At 43.7% G+C, this 5161-nt stretch overlaps 1 long non-coding RNA gene across 1 annotated transcript; it reads left to right on the top strand.

Moving 5' to 3' along the window:
* Nucleotides 1–318: 318 nt before the first annotated feature.
* Nucleotides 319–787, top strand: LOC127330695 (uncharacterized). The gene is made up of 2 exons (XR_007869392.1): nt 319–397; nt 499–787. It is a non-coding gene; the product is annotated as an uncharacterized lncRNA (long non-coding RNA).
* The last annotated feature ends 4374 nt before the right edge of the window (nt 788–5161 follow it).

Here is a 5161-nt window from a genome sequence, read left to right as displayed (position 1 = left end):
AACGATTAGATGTGCAGCTTGCTGATAGTCTCAAAGTAGATGCTTATTTGTTTACTTCTGGCCCTCCTCTTTTGTTCTAAAATAATTCAGTATACAAAGATGTGAGAAGAGAACCTTGAATATCAATTTTGCAGAACATGTAAGTTAATAATATATACCTTGTTTACCTTTGTATCCATATAACTTTACAAGCGGAAGGTATGGTAACAATGAAAAATACATATTTTCTCATTTGGCATTTGTGACCTCAATAGTTCAGCCGAATCTAAAATACTAATTTGCTTTATGATTGCAGAATGGGAAGGCTTTTGTTGCAATAAATTAAGGAGGGTAGAATGTTGAATTGCAATGTGCTACTGAGGATCCTCTTTGCACCCTTCAAGAAGCATTCGAGAAGGTGAATCCAAATTATGTGGTTACTGCCGATCATGATAGGAATTTACATACACAATTATTGATTACTGCCGATCAATTATTGATTACTGCCGATCATGACAGGAATACAAGATCCATGGTACTTGCAAAGTGTCAGCTAATGGTGTACTTACAGGGTATGTGCTTTGCTACAAGTTGCGCAACATCGGGCTCAAAGCTAGAAAAACTGATAGTTTCCTTGGCAAACTCAAAGATTACCTCTGAATCGCTGTGCTACTTTTCTATGATTTCTTTTCTTAACTCCCACCATCAGGACCGCTGGCACATGTGTTAGAACTATCAGTTTTTCCTAAATATTTCAAGTGACATGGCTGGAGTTTTTCTTATGCAAATGTGTTAGACCTACATTCCATATTACATTGTTTTGTATCTCCATCTAGGAGAGTACAGTCAATTTTATAACCTAATTCTTTAGGCCGGGAATGGTACAAACTAACAACTACTCCCCCGTTCCATATTAGTTGTCGCTAATTTGGATGTATCTAGACACGTTTTGTGAATAGATTGCGACAACTAATATAGAACGGAGGGAGTGATGCATAAGGTCTCGGAGGTCGCATATTGTTTTTCTTGCAACATTATCAGCCATCCATATTTTGTAGTAGCTCTAGACTGGCAACTTCAACGGAAAGTAGGTGAAAATCAGTAAATGACAAGAAAATTATTATATCGCATCTTGCTTGAGTTTGTTGCCGCCTGAACAACGTTGGTCCTTATCGTTTTCTACTTCATATGTGATTTTGTAATTCAGACTAAGATGGACAGTACATGCAACTATATGCACCTCATAGTTTTTCTTTCTCCCGTTAGTGTAGTTTGTCGGGGGGAAGACCCCGGATAGGGCAATGGACGTGGAGCAGCCGGCTGGCCACCGGCCGGCTCGCGGCAAAGGCCGGCTGAGGAGCAGCCGGCTGGCGCCGTGGCCGGCTGGTCCGGAAGCCGGTTGGCTCTAGGTCCTAGTCGGCCTGGCTGCGGCCACCAATGCTGTAGCTGGGCCGGCTTCTACAAGCCATATCCGACTGGGGTTTGTACCTCAGACCGACTCGAGGCTGGCGAGTCTTGCACTGGAAGGAACCGGGTTCCCAAAGTCCACGCTGACTCCATCTTCCGTAAAGCGCGGGGCACTGTGGAGCAATAGTGCCACGCGCCGGACAGGCCGTCAGGGCTTACGACGATCCGTACTGGCTACAGTGGCTGACGGAGACAGGGACACCTCCTCTCCATACCGCTGACCGTGGCAGTCGGATGGGACAGGCCACGATGCCTCAACCACTCCTGACGTCACCGCCTCGGGAAGGAGCGGAAGCCGGAGCCGGCCAAGCCGGCCAGTAAACTATAGGGTCTTATATGTAAAGTGCCGGTGCCTATATAAGCCGCACTACCCCCTCTCGTGCAGGGGATCGATCATTTATTACTTTCACCCACCTACAGAGCTGCCCTGTGAGAGAGACCATCGTCTCCCTTAGCCTCTCAGGAGCAGCTGGACACAGCTCTAGGAGCACCATTGTATCGTGTGATCATCATATACACTCATAGCAGGAGTAGAGGTTTTACCTCCATCGGAGGGCCTCGAACCTGGGTACGTCGCCGTGTCGCTCGTGCCCATACCCGCATCCGGATACCGCCGTGAGATCCCCCAGGAACCACTTCGATTAGCCACCCTATGGCATATGCCGTGACGATACCACGACATAGTTTTTCCGATAAAATTTAAGAAATGAGGTCCCGTGTTACTCATCAAAATTTATAATGGCAAACTGGGCATTCATTGATTTTTCTCAAAGTATAGCATTAATTTGTGTTCCTTTTTCCTCTGCAAGAGTACGCTTCTATGTAGTCCTTCTATTCATGGTATTCAGCTTTGTATATGGTGTATATCAAACCTATATCCTGCCTCTAAATGAAGGTAATACGCTGCATTTAATATAGGCCTAGAGTGACGCATTGTATTACCTCAAACAGGCACACGCCATGGAAAATGATTGGTTTTATATTCTATTTTGGTTAGAAACCACTTGCGGAAAATGGTTTCAACATGAATTTTTATGTCCTCTTCTTTCTCAGCAACCACTTGTCAAACAAGTATAAGATATGCACTGGCAAATAAGTTTCTGAAAGCTGGTGAGTATGAACATCATGTTAAAATGAACTGGTTTTAATTGTTAAACCTGTTTTAGAAAAATGACATTTCATGCATACTAATAATAATCCAAATTTTCGTCCTTTAAGAGGTCCTGCGGTGTTCTAATTTTACTAACAGAAAATATTCAGTATATGTTCCACCATCCCAACTCTTTTAGACCACCAATCTGTCATTGCAGAGTTCTTAGTTGGGTTATACTTGTATGTGTTCTTACTCCTTATGGTGAGCAAAACACTATTTGATTCTCTCCGTCTCATTCACATAATGTATTATTTAAGTTCTACTATGCTGCCTTTTACTCTGTCAAATTGTGTCCCTCGTGTATGTCTCTTGGAGTGATGTTAGCAATAACTGACTAACAATTTAGGCTTAGCCATTTTACCCTGCACAATGCAAATGTTTATGTCTGGTAATGCTCACATCATAGATATACATGCACAACCTTTTAGCTGCAGATGCTTCTTGAACTAAATGTTTCCTTTCTATATTGGTGTGCAATCAATAGCACATACACAATTAAAAGTGACTTAATTCTTCTTTGCAACTTGGTCAAGGAATAGGTTTGCAACTAAATGATGCTAATGTGGCTCATAAAGTTTTACAATTTCCTAAATTTTCTTGCTTCACATGGACTTGTGTCGATGGAGGTCAAATGTTTAGGCACTAAAACTTTGTGCAAGTATTAGATGATTTACTTACATTTATTTTGGTTATTTATTTGTATTCATGGACTCATTTTTCAGATCAAGTATGACATGTGAAGTGGCAAAGATCAACTTATAATGAAGTTTTTGGGATAACTGAATTATTCTCTGCTCCATGCATGACATGCTAGCTCATTGAAAAGCCAAAGTAAGTTACAAATTGATCGAGATAGGTTTGCTCTTTACAACGCCGCTGCCGCCTTTGGCTATTGATTCACATGACATCTGACTAACTTCCTCCTATGTGTGTGGAGAGAACTCTCACAGAGTATTATATTGTCTCATTTCTCATTGGTTCTGGTGTTACGCGTCTGAATACCATCTCATATGCACGGTTGTTGTTTAGTTCCACCGGGGTCCAGACTAATGACGAGAACTGCATCAAGAAGATTGTGAATTTCCGTGGGATTAATTCGTGCTCTCTGCTTCCATTTTTATGTTAGTTTTAAAAATTGTTTTTAGGAGGAGCAAAGGTCATCAAGACGCAGATCAGGATGTGGCATCAGGAAATCCAGGACGATGCCGATGCGGTGTGGTTATTGCGTTCGGTATTATTATGTTGTAGTGCATTATGATATCCCTGATTTGTTTGAATTTTTTATTGTGAGTTATGAACTACATATATGCATTGATAAATTAAATTGAAGGACCCGTGGCAACGCACGGGCATTTGTACTAGTAACCTTAATTAAGGAAAGATATGGAGGGAGGGCTCCAGGACAGCCAGAAAGAGGACCGAGGGATTGAGTGAAGGAGCAGCTAGCTCTAGTTTGGGGATCCATGGACACAACTCCTCCTCGCATTGCCGCTCCACGCGTACCATCAAGTGCCGCCGATGTGGTGTAATAGGGGAGGTGGAGGGACGGGCCATGGTCCTGCACCACTCCCGGCTTGCGGCGGCACTTGGTGGTCGGTGGAGGAGACGAGGTGATTCAGACGAAGCTCGTGTAACGCGATCAGCGGAGGGGTGACCGGTATCGTTTTTGTAGAGGGTTGGAATCTATTTACAGAAACCTGATTACCGGGAAGTTGAACCAAATGTACTTATTTCTGCGGGGAAAACCAACCAAATGTACTTTAGCAATAACTCTTACCACCGTAATTAAGCTATGTTACAAAATCTTGAACCAAACACGAACTATAGTTCTTTTTTTGTTGTGTTGTGCGTAAGTTGTGCACACTGTTTGGAGTAGAAGAGAGAAAAAAAGAATCTAAGTATGGGCGCTCCTGCACCCATGTACATCTGTGGCATACATTTTTGCCTTTTGAGCTTCAGTGAAAAGGAGTATATAATTTATTGCGAACTGTAAAAGAAGATCACGTGCGTGCATGGCCCTTAACTCAGAGCACTGATATCTGTGGGTTAAGTATTTTTAGGGTCACAAATGAAATCTAATCGGGCTGTCCTTTTCAGGGAAGATACAGCCGTTCGAACGGCAGAAAGATTTGAATCCTGTATGTGCAGGGTTGGTTAGTCAAGCCGAAGGCGTCACGGACATAAGACCTGGCCGGGTGAAAAGAGTAGTCGGCAGCGAAGACGCAGCAAGAGAGCGGTGAGTGCTGCAGGTCGACCAGGTTGAATGAATTTATTCAAATTTAAACGAGAGTGGCAGCAGAGAGGGGTAGCATGCGGCGCGCGTGCCCGCCGACCAGGCTGAGACTCGGGAGTATCGACACGTGTATTAGTTTATCCCATTCTTTTGTCTGAGAAGAAAACACATGTACAGTACTAGTTCTTGCCCCGGACGCAGGGCGAGGAAAAGACGGTGCGCTAGCTAGCCCGCACGAGACGTCACCGTCTCAGGTTTCTCATAGCATCTCCACTCGTCCCCCGACGAGACTCCCGAGCGACGTTTTTTCCATCCAGACGGTAAAATTC

The sequence above is a fragment of the Lolium perenne genome, chromosome 2 (assembly GCF_019359855.2).
Source record: "Lolium perenne isolate Kyuss_39 chromosome 2, Kyuss_2.0, whole genome shotgun sequence".
Lineage (NCBI taxonomy): Eukaryota > Viridiplantae > Streptophyta > Magnoliopsida > Poales > Poaceae > Lolium > Lolium perenne.
The sequence above is the reverse complement of the archived record's forward strand: the minus strand, read 5'-3'. Positions and strand labels throughout refer to the sequence as shown.